The 17,564-nt window shown below is 38.7% G+C and overlaps 1 protein-coding gene and 1 pseudogene across 3 annotated transcripts in view; both read left to right on the forward strand.

The window, feature by feature from the left end:
* The window catches only part of MICU2 (mitochondrial calcium uptake 2), a 176,186-nt gene that overhangs the window by 89,669 nt on the left and 68,953 nt on the right, over nt 1–17,564 (forward strand). The window lies entirely within an intron of this gene.
* On the forward strand, nt 13,621–14,210 carry LOC110570333 (annotated as a pseudogene).

Consider the following 17,564-nt stretch of genomic DNA (forward strand, 5'->3'; position numbering starts at 1 on the left):
AATCAGAGAAAGACGTGTATCATATGATCTCACTGATAGGAGAAATTCTTAATCTCAGGAAACAAACTGAGGGTTGCTGGAGTGGTGGGGGGTGGGAGGGATGGGGTGGCTGGGTGATAGACATTGGGGAGAGTATGTGCTATGTGAGCGCTGTGAATTGTGTAAGACTATTGAATCACAGACCTGTACCTCTGAAACAAATAATACATTATGTGTTAAAAAAAAAGAAGATAGTAGGAAGGGAAAAATGAAGGGGGGGAAATCGGAGGGGAGGCGAACCATGAGAGACTATGGACTCTGAGAAACAAACTGAGGGTTCTAGAGGGGAGAGGGGTGGGGGCATGGGTTTGCCTGGTGATGGGTATTAAAGAGGGCACGTACTAGATGGAGTACTGAATGGATCATGGAACACTACATCAAAAACTAATGATGTAATGTATGGTGATTAACATAACATAATAAAATTTTTAAAAAAAAAGCTGGAATAGCCATCCTTATATCAGACAAACTAGATTTTTTTTTTAAGTTTTTATTTATTTATTTGACAGGGTAAGACATAGTGAGAGAGGGAACACAAGCAGGGGTAGTGGAAGAGGGAGAAGCAGGCTTCGCACTGAGCAGGGAGCCTGATGCAGGGCCCGATCCCAGGACCCTAGGATTATGACCTGAGGCGAAGGCAGACGCTTAATGTCTGAGCCACCTAGGCTCCCCAGACAAACCAGATTTTAAACCAAAGGTTGTAACAAGAGATGAAGGGCACACTATATAATAATAAAAGGATCTATCCAACAACAACATCTAACAATTATAAATATTTATGCCCCTAACTTGGGAGATATAAATCAATTAATAATGAACATAAAGAAACTCATTGATAATAATACAATAACAGTAGGGAACTTTAACATCCCACTTCGTGCAATGAACAGATCATCTAACCAGATAATCAACAAGGAAATGATGGCTTTGAACGACACACTGGACCAGATGGACTGAACAGGTACATTCAGAACATTTCATCCTAAAGCAGCAGAATACACATTCTTTTCAAGTACACATGGAACATTCTCCAGAATCGATCACAGACTAGATCACAAATCAGACCTTAACAAATACAAAAAGATTGAGATCATACCATGCGTATTTTCTGACCACAACCCTTATGAAACTTAAAATCAACCACTAGAAAAAATTTGGAAAGACCACAGATAAATGGAGGTTAAAGAACATCCTACGAAGAAAGAATGGGTTAACCAGGAAATTGAAGAAATTAAAAAAATACATGGAAGCAAATGAAAATGAAAACACAACAGTCCAGAACTTTTGGGATGCAGCAAAAGCAGTCATTAGAGGGAAGTATATAACAATACAGTATATACAATACTCTTGAGGCCCACCTCAAGAGGCAAAAAAAAAAAAGGTCTCAAATACACAACTTAATCTTAACACCTAGAAGAGCTAGAAAAGGAACAGCAAATAAAGCCTAAAGCCAGCAGAAGGGAAATGATAAAAATTAGAGCAGAAATAAATGATGTAGAAACAACAACAAAACCAGTAGAACAGATCAATGAAACTAGGAGCTGATTCTTTGAAAGAAATAATAAAATTAGTAAACCCCTAGGCAGACTTATCAAAAAGAAAAGAGAAAGGACCCAAATCAACAAAATCATGAATGAAAGAGGAGAGATCACAACCAACACCAAAGAAATACAAACAGTTATAAAAGAATATTATGAAAAGTTACATGCCAGCAAATTGGGCAATCTGAAAGAAATGGATAAGTTCCTAGAAACATTCAAACTACCAAAACCGGAACAAGAAGAAATAGAAAATTTGAGCATACCTGTAACTAGCAAAGAAATGGAGTCAGTAATCAAAAATCTCCCAATAAACAAAAGTCCAGGGCGCCTGGGTGGCTCAGATGGTTAAGCGTCTGCCTTCGGCTCAGGTCATGATCCCAGGGTCCTGGACCGAGTCCCGCGTCGGGCTCCCTGCTAGGTGGGGAGCCTGCTTCTCCCTCTGCCTCTGCCTCTCTCTCTCTCTCTGACTCTCATGAATAAATAAATAAAACATTTAAAAACAAAACAAAACAAAAAAGTCCAGGACCAGGTGGCTTCCCAGGGAAATTCTACCAAACATTTAAAGAAGCGTTAATACCTATTTTTCTAAAACTATTCCAAAAATAGAAATGGAAGGAAAACTTTCAAACTCATTCTCTTAGGCCAGCATTACCTTGATTCCAAAATCAAAGACCCCACTAAAAAGGAGAATTACAGGCCAATATCTCTGATGAGCATGGATGCAAAAATTCTCAACAAGATACTAGATAATAGGTCTAACAGTACATTAAAAGGATTATTCACCATGATCAAGCGGATTTATTCCTTGGCTTCAAGGGTCGTTTAATATTTGTAAATCAATCAACCTGCTACACACTACATTAATAATTTTTAAAAAGGATAAGAATCATATGATCCTCTCAATAAATGCAGTAAAGGCATTCGACAAAACACAGCATCCATTCTTGATAAAAACTCTCAACAAAGTAGTTATAGATGGAACATACCTTAACATCATAAAAGCCATATACAAAAGACCCACAGCTCATATCATCCTCAATGGGGAAAGACCAAGAGCTTTTCCCCTAAGGTCAGGAACGCAACAGGGATGTCCACTGTCACCATTGTTATTTAATATAGTACTGGAAGTCCTAGCCTTAGCAATCAAACAACAAAAAGAAATAAAAGACATCCAAATTGGCAAGGAGGAAGTTAAACTTTCACTATTTGCAGAGGAAATGATACTCTATGTAGAAAACCTAAAAGACAACCAAAAAATTCCTAGTACTGATAAATTCAGCAAAGTCACAGGATACAAAATCAACGTACAGAAATCTATGGCATTTCTATATACTAATAATGAAGCAGCAGAAAGAGAAATCAAGGAATTGATCCCATTTACAATTGCACCAAAACCCATAAGATACCTAGGAATAAATGTAACCAAAGAGGTTAAAGATCTGTACTCTGAAAACTATAGAACACTTAAGAAAGAAATTGAAGAGGACACAAAGAAATGGAAAACATTCCATGCCCATGTATTGGAAGAACAAATATTGTAAAAGTGTCTATACCACCCAAAGCAGTCTATATATTTAATAAATCCCTATCAAAGTACCACCAGCATTTTTCACAGAGCTAGAACATACCATCCTAAAATTTGTATGGAACCGCAAAAGACCATGGAATAGCCAAAGCAGAAGACGAAAAAGAAAAGCAAAGCTGGAGGCATCAGAATGCAGGACTTCAAGCTATATTACAAAGCTATAGTGATCAAAACAGTATGGTACTGGGGGGTGGGGGGAGAAAAAACACACCTAAGATCAATGGAACACATCAGTGGAACAGAATAGAAAACCCAGAAATGGACCATAACTATATGGTCAACTCATTTTCAACAAAGCAGGAAAGAATATCCAATGGAAAAAAAAGAGAGTCTTTTCAACAAATGGTGTTGGGAAAACTGAACAGCCACACGCAGAAGAATGAAACTGAACCACTTTCTTACACCATACACAAAAATAAATTCAAAATGGATGAAAGACCTACATGTGAGATAGGAAGCCATCAAAATCCTAGAGGAGAACACAGGCAACAATCTCTGAGATCAGCCATAGCCAATTTCTTATAGACATATCTCTGGAGGCTAGGGAAACAAAAGCAAAAATGAACTCCTTGGACTTCATCAAGATAAAAAGCTGCTGAGCAAAGGAAGCTATCAACAAAACTAAAAGGCAACCTACTGAATGGGAGAAGGTATTTGCAAATGACATACCTGATAAAGGGTTAGTATCCAAAATCTATAAAGAACTTATCAAACTCAACACCCAAAAAAACAAATAATCCAGTTAAGAAGTGGGCAGAAGACATGAACAGACACTTTTCCAAAGAAGACATCCAGATGGCTAACAGACGCATGCAAAGATGTTCAACATCACTCATCATCAGGGAAATACAAATCAAAACCATGATGTGATACCACCTCGCACCTGTCAGAATGGCTAAAATTAACAACACAGGAAACGAGATGTTAGCAAGGATGAAGAGAAAGGGGAATCCTCTTACACTGTTGGTGGGAATGTGGTTGGGACAGTCACTCTGGAGAACAGTATGGAGGTTCCTCAAAGAGTTAAAAATAGAACTACCCTCTGATCCAGCAGTTGCAGTACAAGGTATTTACCCAAAGGATGCAAACCTACTGATTCAAAAGGGCACATGCACCCTGATGTTTACAACAGCACTATCAACAATAGCTAAATTATGGAAAGAGCCCAAATGTCCATCAGCTGATGAGTGGATAAAGAAAAGGTGGTATAGGGCGCCTGAGTGGCTCAGTTGGTTAAGCGACTGCCTTCGGCTCAGGTCATGATCCTGGAGTCCCGGGATCGAGTCCCGCATCGGGCTCCCTGCTCGGCAGGGGGTCTGCCTCTCCCTCTGACCCTTTTCCCGTTCGTGCTCTCTGTCTCTCATTCTCTCTCTCTCAAATAAATAAATCTTTAAAAAAAAAAAAAAGGTGGTATATATGTATGTACACACACACACACACAACGGAATATTACTCAGCCATCAAAAAATGAAATCTTGCCATTTGCAATGACATGGATCGAGCTAGAGTGTATTATGCTAAGTGAAATAATAAGTCAGACAAAGACAAATACCATATGATTTCACTCATCTATGGAGTTTAAGAAACAAAACAGATGAATTAGGGGATGGGAAAAAAAGGGAGAGGGAGACAAACCATGAGACTCTTAACTATAGAGAACAAACTGAGGGTTGCTGGATGGGAGGTGGGCAGGGGATGGGCTAAATGGGCAATGGGCATTAAGGAGGGCACTTGTGATGAGCACAGGGTGTTACATGTAAGTGATGAATCACTAAATTCTCCTCCTGAAACCAATATTACACTATATGTTAACTAACTACAATGTAAATAAAAATTGATAATAAATAAATAGCATTTAGCTTTACTGTCCTATCTATTCAAGCCGAATTTCATTTCAGTAAGTGTCACTGGAATATATTTAAATATGCTCATACAAATAGGCAGAGGACCTCCACTGGTCCTTTTTATATAAGGATAAGTCAGTGGCAAGTAGATAAAGTGTTCACCTGAAGTTGGTGATAATGTTCTCTCCTGTTGTCTGAGGAGTTGGAGAATTAAGCAGCAAATGTAATTTCCAAATCAGTGGGTCATGAATACAGAAGACTTGTGACCATTAGCTCAAGAGATTTATGACATTCTCCTATCAACATTTGTTTTTACCTTGTTTTTGCATGTGAACATTAGTTTTAAAATGAGAATAAGTGTATCACATAACACTCCGTACAGAAAGAAAACAAAATATGACAAAAAAGGAATAACATTGGCACCCCAACTCCATGAAGTCAGTAGCAGTCAAACTGCTTATTATTAGTATCAATTTCTGCTCTTACTTCAGTGCGTCAATAATTTAGTGGACTACATAAACTTGAATTATATTCTACAAGTATTAGTTCCTCATACTAAACTGTCTAATTATCTTTACACCACTCCATCCCACCCCTTACCTGATTCTTTCTAGTCAGCACCAGATGTACTTAAAGAGGTTAAAAATCTCCTTTGTACTATGTATGTACTTAAAGAGGTTAAAAATCTCCTTTTTAAAGTGGGAGTTTACTGGGAAGTAGTCTCTAGGTAGTGAATAAGAGAGTATGTTCTGGATCAGTAGACTTAAATTCAAATTTTTCCTGGTTTTATGACCTCAGGAAGTTACTTAATCTCTTTCATCCTCACTTTCATTGCCTTTAAAACAAGATAGTAGGGTGCCTGTGTGGTTCGGTCGGTTAAGCATCTGCCTTCAGCTCAGGTTATGATCCCAGAGTCCTGGGATCAAGTCCCACAGCATCAGGCTCCCTGCTCAGTGGGGAGTCTGCTTCTCTCCTTCCCTCTGCCCCTGCCCCCTCTTCATGCGCTCTCGCTCTCTCTCAAATAAATAAAATCTTTAAAATATATATAAAAATAAAACAAGATAGTGGTACCTGCCTTTATGGGATTGTTGAAAGGATATAATAAAATAAGATGTTTTTAATGTTTGTAGTATCTGCTTAAACTGATTAGGAGAATGAGCTTTAAGCTGAGTTTGGATTCCCAGCTCTACTAGTTATCTGTGTGATCTTGGGCAAGTTAGTCTCTGTTTCCTTACTATGTGTCTGGCACATTAGAAATTTATAACTGATAATAATAGCAGTATTGTAATTGCTATATGGTTTTTAAGATTGTAGTATTAACTGGATCTTGGCCTCTTATTAGTGAGTTTATAAATTAAAATAAATAATGCCTTTTAAATCGTAGTACAAATTTTAGGAAAGTGTCGTTAATTTGGCACTTCAGAGAAGATTTTAGGAATACTATTTAAATCCCAAATACTGATATTTAGCTCAAAGCTCTGGCTTTGAGGTATCCTTCCATGAAAAATACTTTCTGAATACATTAATATAAATATGTAATTTTAGGAATTCTATTAAAAGTTATTTTTAAGGCAAATTCATAAAATAAAACCAAGAGAGAAAGTTTAAACTATTTTAAGAGAAAAGTATCTAAGAGATAAGAGATTAATCTGTAGTACTAATAAGAGGGACTCATTTTCAAGGACTTTAGAAGAACCCTTCACTTCTGAAAAGAATTACTTCCACAAGCTTCATTCCCCTGCATTAACCTTCCACACTTTCAGGAGTGCCTTAAATGCCCCCTGCTGTACCTGCCAACTTCCTGCTCATCACCTGTCCTGCTCTGTGAAAGTAATCTCTGAAACCCCAGAGATCTTGTTCTTTCTCATTTTTTTGCATTTTGTTGCACTGTACTGTCTCTCGTATTTTCTAATTAAACCATAAATTCTCCAAGAGGATAAATCTGTGTGGTCATTTGCATAGCATGTTGCCTAAAATGTTCTCTAGCACATAACAGATACTCATCTAAAATTGCATTCCATGCTAATTAATGTTAACGTGAACACACTAATTACAAATTATTCTGATCTATTTCAGTGAGTCCCTTGAGTTTTTTCGTTAATGTAATTTGAGTTAGCCTTTCTGTGAATTGAAAGTACAAAGACTACAAGTTTTTAAACAATATTTTCCAATTAAATCTTTTCAGTAATTTATATTGAAATTCCCAGTTAAGATTAATTGCTATTACTTTACCAACAAAATTAAATCCAGCTAGCAGTAAAGCTTTCATAAATTTTAGAAAGAGTACATCAACTATTTATCAACACCTGAATAAAAACATGGAATTATCAGCAAGTAATTTTACTTTACTTTTCATTAAGATACTTCCTTTTGATGTAAAATATTTCTAAAATATACTAGGTGAAACTTCTGCCTCCTCGTGACCAACATTTTATCAGCTTAATGCTTAATGACCTACAACTGTCATATAGAATATTTTTGCTTTTCCTGAACTAGATATTATTTAAATTGAAGTTATTCATTGTATCACCATATTTTATGTGGTGTGTAGTTACTTCAAAGTACATGACCTATAAAATGCATTAAGTTAATCAAAGTAAATAAACCTGATCTTGGCAGTCTTGAGCACAAAACAGTTTTTTAATTGCGCTACCCTACCATAGATAAGATGAACGTATCTCTATTATATATTGTATTCACAATCATGAAGACAATTGTTAAAATTAGTAAAATTCATAATGAAGTATAGCCTATGCAGAGAAGAATTTAATGAACTTTGAAGACATTTTTTCCTTGGGCGCCTGGGTGGCTCAGTTGGTTAAGCGACTGCCATCAGCTCAGGTCATGATCCTGGAGTCCTGGGATCGAGTCCCACATCGGTCTCCCTGCTCGGTTGGGGGGTCTGCTTCTCCCTCTGACCCTCTTCCCTCTCGTGCTCTCTGTCTCTAATTCTCTCTCTCTCAAATAAAAAAAATAAATCTAAAAAAAAAAAGACATTTTTTCCTTTACATAAAGGAAAAAGAACATGCCTCCAAATCTAGTGCATCCACATCCTGCAACTATGTCCACCTTCTCCACCTTTACTCGGTTATAGAAGTATTGTTCCCTGTAACAGAAATAGTGCTGCCTCCCTATATTTGCCCCAGGCCTCTTCTGTTGCCTTCACAAGACTTCTCCATTCTGGTCTTATTCCCTCCCCCTGCCACATTCTCTTTCTGGGCACTGTATCATTCCTCTCTTATATAAGAACTTCAGCATCTCCCATATTTAAGGAAAAACATTCCTCCTGTGACCCTACATCCACTGTCTCCATACTTTGTAATCCCTTTTCATAGGCAAGCTCTTTATTTTGTGTTGTGCTCACTTTCTCAACTCCCAGTCATCCTTCAGCCCGCTTCAGTCTGGCACCCATTCTCCAATGACAGCACTCTTGTCAAGACCATCAGTGACCTCCTCTTGTCAGATCCAGTGAAGATATTCCATATTCTCGGCATCCGTGACCCCAGCAGTACTGACACTATTACCTGCTCTCACCTCAAACCAGTCCCTTCTTTTGGCTTCTAGGACCCCATACTTTCTTGTGTTGTTTTCTTACCATCCTAGTGGTTTCTTCTCTGTCTCCTTTGATGAAATTCAACCAGAACCATCTAAGCTGGGGAAATCAAACAGGTCATTCTGATGGAGAGAGTTTGAATGAAGGGGCTGACTTGTCAGTCCTAGCAAGCAGTGAGAAACTGTCTATGTCACAGGAGATAATGGAGTTTGAAGGCAAGACGTAACAAACTAAAGGAAGTGGGAGGCCATCTGGCAAAGGAAGGATGATATTTTTGAGGCCTAAAGTATGGTGTGGGAGTTGAGATTTCAAAGAGCAGTAAGCAAACGTTCATTTTCTTGGTATAGAGAAGATAGCAAATGGTGATAGAGCTTCCATAAAAGAGGTTATAATGGAAGCCTTGTAAGCAACAGTGAGATTTGTAGGGAAGTTAGAAAGTTATTCCCGTTTCCAAAATGTGTTTCAGATAGGAAAAAAATGTCAGTAGATTTTCTTATCCCCTTCTTTTGGGGGTAGGGGGGATTTTAAAAGGTGTTGTTCTCTTCTTGAAATTGAGCGCACTGTTATCTTCATTCAGCCTCTTGCTTGCAGCAGCAAGATTCATGAAGCAGTTTTGTTATCAGCAGATGAGGAGTCAGAGAGGCATCCTCATGAGAGGCATTCAGTCAGGACTCTGTTAGAGTGTGGCCCCTTCTGGAAATCGTGGTTCTGATTTCTAGGAGCAGCACTGTGACTCTGTAGGTCTTTACCAGCTTCGCTGCTTCTGTGCCATAAGGGAGATGAAATAAATGTTTGTTTTCAGAGGCCACGGAGGAGGATTATCAGTAACTTCTTTATTTTCTTTAACTTTCAGTTACAGGCACATATATCTCTGTATGTCTTTCTCTGTCTCTCTTTCTATATATATACCTTTCTAACTGTCAAGAAGATAAATTCATCAGCCTACTCACACATTTTCCTATTGGATAGTACTCTCTCCCTGTTCCTTACATAGCTAGAGAGTTATTTATATTCTCAGAATGAATAGGGCCATCATACATTTCCAAAATTTCTAAAAGCATTAAAAGCCAGTATTTCTGGATGGCTGGGGGGGAGGGCCCTTAGTGATGTACTATTAGAAAAACAGAACATGGAAGTCCACAGCAGAAAGTTTGATATTTTTCCTTTAGGCAAAGTGCATAAGGTTATTAGTATGGAAAATAAAGGAAAGGAGATGATTAGAGAGAGGGAGAGAGAGGCTTTAAGAGGAACCAGGAGGAATAAATGACTGCAAGGATAGATAATGTAGATAGCATTCATTTCAGAGTCGGTGAGAAGGAATAAATGATTTGTGCTGGGCACCTGCAGGAGGAGAATTTTAAGCCTATCTCCCTACCACATAGGAACATATGAAAGAACAGCCTTCATTAATAAAAGGCTGGTAGGGAAATCAGGACTCAAAGTGTGACTTAACAGTGACAGGAAAACTAAGCAGCTGACAGGGAAATGAGGGAACAGCAGGGTTGCGTACGTAGGAAGAATTAGAAATGCCACGGAAGGGCAAAGTGAGAACTGCTAGTTCATCATTCCTCCAAATGCTGGTCTCCCTTACGTGGGCTTTCCTATGCTTGCCTGTATTCCACTCTGACTGGGGTCTCAGTCCTAACCCTTCACATTCTCCATCCCTCGGACACATCTACGGTACCATGCTGTAGCTGGGAAAAGAACACCCGTCCCTAAGGATGGGAAGTGTCACAGGCCAAACGTGCGGCGCTTCACAATTCCTGTATGCCCTGGAGTTTGTGAGTTTCTTTAACACCTACTTCATCTGTAAAATAAAGGTAACCGTCTCTAGTTCCAGGGTTATGGTGGGAATAACATACATAAAGCTTCTCCGCCGTTCCTTGAGATCAAGTGTCACTAAAAGATCTTTTTATTATTATTAGGCAAATTCATGTGCCACAAGTTTTCCTGGATTCTTTGAAACTACATTATCCCAGTTCTCTTGGTACCTCTCTTTCTGTCATTGGTTTCTCTTCCTTTTCCTGCCCATTAAGCATTGGTGCTCCCCAGGATCTGTCCTTTGCTTACTACTCTCCTCCTCTTGTTTAGCGCCCATGTATACTGATGCTAACTCTCAGATCCCCTTCAGTGTCTCCAGCCCAGGCTCCTCTCCTGAGCTTCAGACTTCGGTATCCAAACCAGCTGCCAGATGCCAGCTTACGGGTTTCTCCATTTCCTTGAGTTCATCATATCCCAAACTGAACTCACCATCTTCTCCCTAAACCAGCACCTTCTTTTCTTGGTTTCGTTTGGTTGTACTGCTTTTCACGCACCTCATCAAAACCCAGGAAATGTCTCTGAACCCTTTCTCTCTTTGCCACTTCCATCCTTCACATGCAGTCAGATACAAAGTCTTCCTAATTTTGCTTCCTAGGTATTTATCGAATTCATCCTCTCTTCTCCCTACCTCTAGAGAATTTACAGGAAACAGATCAAGAAAAAATTCTTGGGGAGTGTCTTAACAACAGTTACTTCTGTTTTTCTTGGAAATATATGAGTTGAAATGTACATTTCCAGCTTAAAGAAAAGACACTAATATGAACATTATATAGGAGAGATTCAACAGATTCATTTTTCACATATTACTTCTTTGCTGATATTAATGAAGTCACTTGAAAAGAATGTAAAATTTAGCTACATTGGGAACAATTTAAAATATTCCCTTTTACCACATAAAACAACTATCAAAATTTATACTATATGCTAACTAGCAAACAATAATATATCCTTGAAATAAGAAAGTAACTCATCCACCATGCATTATTATAAAGAAAAATATAAGTTATAACTAACTGCATTTTTTTGAAATGAGCAGAATTCTTAATATAATATAGTCCTTAAGGATGTACTGAATATAAATTAAAAGATACATTGTAAGGTATATAAATATGTTCTCGTGATGGATATGTTAATTTCTCTTTGGGAAACAGAGTTCTCAAAATTGCATTCAGTAGCAAGTCATAGTTTAGAATGGTTCCAAATTTAAAATATTTGTAGAGAAGCATAGTAAATAACAGAATTTAGTCATCTCTTCTGATGGCCCTTCCTTAAGGATTCATTAACAAATTTTTAATATAATTATATAAAATACTTCACCTATTTAACATCCACTTTTAAAACATTGCCATTTAACAGCATTTACTTTACAATTAAATATAAGAAATACATACATTAAACTGTTTCTCCTGTATTCTGAAGTATCAGTTTTCTTTAAAAGCATTTTCAGAGGGCAGATGCCTAGAATGCTGTTGTACAACTATATTGTTTATAATCTATTTTGAGAGTGTAGGTGCTGTTTTTACATTGTCTCAACTGTTTATTCAAGCTTTTTATTTAAGTCAGCATTTCAAAGAAAGACACTTGAATTTTCTTTTTCGCAAAGTCCCCTTGTAGAGGACGTGTACCCATGTGTAGAGAAGTGTGAGGCCTCCTCTTGGCACCAAGCCCATGTCAGTCTAGCAGTTTGGCCATTTTTTCACATTGCCGTATTCCTTTGAAAATTAGAAAGAAAAAAAAAAAAAGCTGTTCTCCGCTTTTTTGAGTCTGCCAAGGGATGAAATACTTTGATCCTTCAACTAACATTAGAGTACTTCTCTCAGGTAACGAGGTAATGACAAAACACATTTAATTTATTCTCCCTCCTTATAAACACTGAATATTTTTAAGGAAAAATATCTGAAGACGTACTGTGGGCTTTTTTATTAAAAAGAAGTATACCTGCTCCAAACCAAAAAGTTGGTAATGCACAAAAATGTAAGTCATTTAAAATGTGCCTGAAGTTACTTGTAGCTAAAACATTGATTTACCTAGATATAAAGTCCTTACCTGCCTTGCACTGAACTTGGGCCCTGAGTCTGTGTGTTATTTGATTGGGAGCCAGTAGGGCAAATCCACTGCCATCACCCTCTGCAGGCCTTTATTCCTCATGTCTAGGCTGTGATCGCAGCCTTTCCCATTGCTTCTTCCACATAAATGTTATTTCTGACAGCCACTTTTTAATTTTCATATTTTTATAGTTAGTTTTCACATTCAGCTTCATCTATTAGCCCACACCTCTTTTTTTTTTTTTTTTTTTTAAAGATTTTTATTTATTTATTCATGAGAGAGAGAGAGAGAGAGGCAGAGCGAGAAGCAGGCTCCCAAGGAGCAGAGAGCCCGATGCGGGACTCGATCCCAGGACCCTGAGATCATGACCTGAGCCGAAGGCAGACGCTTAACCATCTGAGCCACCCAGGCGCCCTCTTTTTTTTTTTTTTAAGATTTTATTTATTTATTTGACAGAGACACAACAAAAGAGGGAACACAAGCAGGGGGAGTGGGAGAGGGAGAAGCAGGCTTCCTGCTAAGCAGGGAGCTGGATGCGGGGTTCAATCCCAGGACCGTGAGATCATGACCTGAGCCGAAGGCAGACACTTAACGACTGAGCCACCCAGGCGCCCCTATCCCACACCTCTTTTAAATTTTTCATTTGGAATTTTCCATACGTTTGAAGACCATTTTTAGAATTACTTTGAAGACCGGTTTTGGAATTACTTCCTCCATACGTTAGAAGACCATTTTTAGAATCACTTCCTCTGAGACATCTCTGATGATCTAAGGTCTAGAAATGATTTCACATATTTCCAAAATCTGTAACTTTTATTATCATTGTTTCTCAATAGTATTTAGCATTTTTTATAAACATTTTTATTCTGGCCTCCTGTTGGAAGTATACAGCACCATCTATTAAGAATTCTTGGACTCGGGGCGCCTGGGTGACTCAGTTGGTTAAGCGACTGCCTTCGGCTCAGGTCATGATCCTGGAGTCCCGGGATCGAGTCCCGCATCGGGCTCCCTGCTCGGCGGGGAGCCTGCTTCTCCCTCTGACCCTCCCCCCTCTCATGTGCTCTCTCTCATTCTCTCTCTCTCAAATAAATAAATAAAATCTTTGGGGAAAAAAAAAAAGAATTCTTGGACTCAGTTCCATTCCTTGCTGCTGTGGACTCTGGGCTGCTGGCGTTGGTGAAGGATCTCAAGATGGCTGCACGAAAACTTGCTCTAAAAACCATTGACTGGGTAGTTTGGGGAGATCATACCTCGAAACCAGAAGGCCATTGCTAACTCCCTGAAATCCTGGAATGAGACACTTACCTCCAGGTTGGCTACTGTCCATGAGAAACCACCTGCTGTCGACTGGGCTTACTACAAGGCCAATGTGGTGAAGGCTGGTTTGGTAGATGACTTTGAGAAGAAGTTTAATGCCCTGAAGGTTCCTGTGCCAGAGGATAAATATACTGTTCAGGTGGATGCTGAAGAAAAAGAAGATGTGAAAAGTTGTGCCGAGTTTTTGTCTCTCTCAAAGGCCAGGATTGAGGAATATGAAAAAGAGCTGGAGAAGATGAGGAACATAATTCCATTTGATCAGATGACCATTGAGGACCTGAATGAAGTCTTCGCAGAAACCAAATTTGACAAGAAGAAGTATCCCTATTGGCCTCACAAGCCAATTGAGAATTTATAAACTTGAGTTGGGGAGCAAGCTCTGGCCCTCGTATTGTAAATGCTGGACATTAAAAATAATGATACGGTGAAAAAATAAATAAATAAATAAATAAGAATTCTTGCCAAAGGGGCGCTGATTAAGCATCTGCCTTCAGCTCAGGTCATCATCTGGGGTCCTGGGATCAAGCCCCATGTCGGGCTCCCGGCTCAGTGGGGAATCTGCTTCTCCCTCTCTCTCTGCCTGCTGCTCCCCCTGCTTGTGCTCTCTCTTCTGTCTCTGTCAAATAAATAAATAAAATCTTTTAAAAAAAGAAAAAATTCTTACCAAAAATCAAACTTGAATCTCAACACACCTCTGGATCTAAGTACCAGTTTATAGAAAATATAGAAGTTAGGGGCGCCTGGGTGGCTCAGTCGTTTAGCTTCAGCCTTTGGCTCAGGTCATGAGCTCAGGGTCCTGGGATCGAGCCCCGCATGGGGCTCCCTGCTCAGCGGGAAGCCTGCTTCTCCTTCTCCCACTCCCCCTGCTTGTGTTCTCTCTTCACTGTCTCTCTCTCTGTCAAATAAATAAATAAAATCTTTAAAAGGAAAAAAAAAAATACGGAAGTTAGAGGAACATGTGAAATGACACCAAGAAGGTGCAGTCAGCAAAATTTTCTAGCCTGTAAGAAACTTTGCAGGTCAAATGACCAGGCATCGGGGCGCCTGGGTGGCTCAGGTCATTAAGTGTCTGCCTTCGGCTCAGGTCATGATCCCAGGGTCCTGGGATCGAGCCCCACATCAGGCTCCCTGCTCCACAGGAAGCCTGCTTCTCCCTCTCCCACTCCCCCTGCTTGTGTTCCCTCTCTCGCTGTGTCTCTCTCTGTCAAATAAATAAATAAAATATTCTAAAAAAAAGACCAGGCATCTTTAACAAGTAAGTTGGATAAGCATCTGACTCTTGATCTCAGCCCAGGTCTTGATCTCAGGGTTATGAATTCAGGCCCTACATTGGGCTCTACACTAGACATGGAGCCTGCTTAAAAAAAAAAAAAAAAAGATTTAAGACCAGAAAGCAAAAGAAAAATTTAAAACTTGTGAATCAAAGTACACTCTGAAGAGAATGAAAAGGCAACCCACAGGAAAGGAGAAAATATTTGCAAATCATATAAGGGGTTAAAATCCAGTATATATAAAGAACTCCTATAACTCAACAACAAGAAAACCAAACTTATTAAAAAATGGGCAAAGACTCGAATAGACCTTTCTCCAAAGAAGTTACACAGTTGACTAATTTCTATGTGAAAATATGCCTGACATCACTAACCATTAGGGAAATGCAGATCAAAACCATAATGAGATACCCCTTAATACCACTATTATCAAGAAAAAAAACAAGTGTTGGCAAGGATGTGGAGGAATCATAACCTCTGTGCACTGTTGGTGGGAATGTGAAATGGTGCCACCACTTTTGAAAAAAGTATGGGGGTTCCTCAAATTAAGAATAAAATGACCATACAATCCAGCAATCCCACCCTGGATAAATACCCAAAAAAATTAAAAGCAGAGACTCAAACAGATACTTGTACACCAATGTTGGTAGCAGAATTAATCACAATAGCCATTAGCTGGGTGGAAACAACCCAGATGTCCATCAACAGATGGATAAACAAAATGTGGTATATATATATATAGTGGAATATTTTTCAACCTTACAAAGGAATGGAATTCTGACACATGCTACAATGTGGATGAACCTTGAAGACATTATGCTAAGTGAAATAAGCCAGACACAAAAGGACAAATACTGTATGATTCCATTTATATGAGGTCCGTAGAGTAGGCAAATTCATAGCAACAGAAAACAGAAGAGAGGTTACAGGGGCTGGAGGCAGGGGTTTTAATTTGTAATGATTAAAAAGTTCTGATAATGGTTGCAAAACAATGAATACTTCATGCACTACACTGTACATTTAAAAATGGTTAAAATGGTTAAAATGGTAAAATTTTTGTTACGTATATTTTGCCACAATAAAAAAAAAGTGACTTGAGACCTTTTGACCAAATGTAATGCAGGGACCTTTTTTGAATTCTGATTTGAGCACACTTGAAAAAATTTTTTTCTGAAACAGGGACATTTGTAAAAGTGATGTGAGTTTGATGATATTGAGGAATTATTGATAATTTTTTAGGTGTGGCAAATATATTTGTGGGAAGGGGACAGTCTTTTTGGAGATACAGCTTGTATTTTCTCCTGTGAAATAATATGTTGAGATTTGTCTTAAGATAATCCAGTGGGGAGGGTTGGGGTGGCTCCTGGGTGGCTCAGTCTGTCAAGTGTCTGACTTCGGCTCAGGTCATGATCACAGGGTCCTGAAATAGAGCCCTGAGTTGGGCTCAGTGCGCAGCAGGGAGTCTGCTTCTCCGTCTCCCTCTGCCCCTCTGCTCGCTTGTGCACGTGCACTCTCTCTCCCTCTCTCTCAAATAAATAAAATCTTTTAAAAAAAATAATTCAGTGGGAAGTGGGGGGAAGGGAGTGAAAAGAGGTATAGATAAAACAAGAACTGCCATGAGTTAATTACTGAAGTTGATATATATAATACAGTTATTTATTATATTCTCTCTACTTTTGTGTATGATTGAAGTTTTCCATGATAAAGTTTTTTTTTAATTGTGTATTTTGCGATTATATCAAACTTGTGATCCAGAAGGAAGATTATTTTTAGCTTCTCAGGAAGCCATGATTTACAAGACACTGTTTCTATATTTATTGCTATTCTTTTCATTGCAAGCACATAAGCCCAGACACTATCTATTTGAGCAAGAAAGGACAGATGTAGAGCTAGTAGTAGCCAGACACAGAGCTAACTTCAAGTTCAATTTAATCCAGCACTCAGACATCACCAGTATCCATCTTTCAGGCCTGCCAATTAAAGATTGGCTGCATTCTCAGGCCCTAAACACTGGCTGTCTGACAGTTCCAGGCACTCTCTCCATTGCCTCACATTCCTAAGTGAAACATTCTCACATCATCAAAGCCCAGGGGAATGGGGGAGGAAAAAAAAATAAAGTGAATGATTCAGCATTCTTGTCAGAAATTCCACTCTGAGTGACCCAGCTTAGGTCAAGGCCCATCCCTGAACTAGTCCCTGCCGCCAGACTAATGGAACCTGCTCATTAGCTTGGGTCAGCCTTTTGCCCATCTCTGCACCAATTCAGTGAGAGTACGATGATTGGCTTAGGCCTATCAGCATCTACCTTCAAAGGTGAGGATGGTCATCCTACCAAAACTACATGTTTGAGAATGGAGAAGGAATGGTTTCCCAAAGGAAAATCAAGTTACTGCTGCAAAAATTTAATTAATCTCATTTTAAATAATATAGGTTGACCTTTTGTATATTGAGATCTTTGTTACTCTACTGAATTTTTAAATTTGCTTCACTTGAGATGTTATGAATAGTGAAATTTAGATAGAAATTGCATGAAGTGCCATGCAAATA

Source organism: Neomonachus schauinslandi, chromosome 3 (genome assembly GCF_002201575.2).
Source record: "Neomonachus schauinslandi chromosome 3, ASM220157v2, whole genome shotgun sequence".
NCBI classification, from domain to species: domain Eukaryota; kingdom Metazoa; phylum Chordata; class Mammalia; order Carnivora; family Phocidae; genus Neomonachus; species Neomonachus schauinslandi.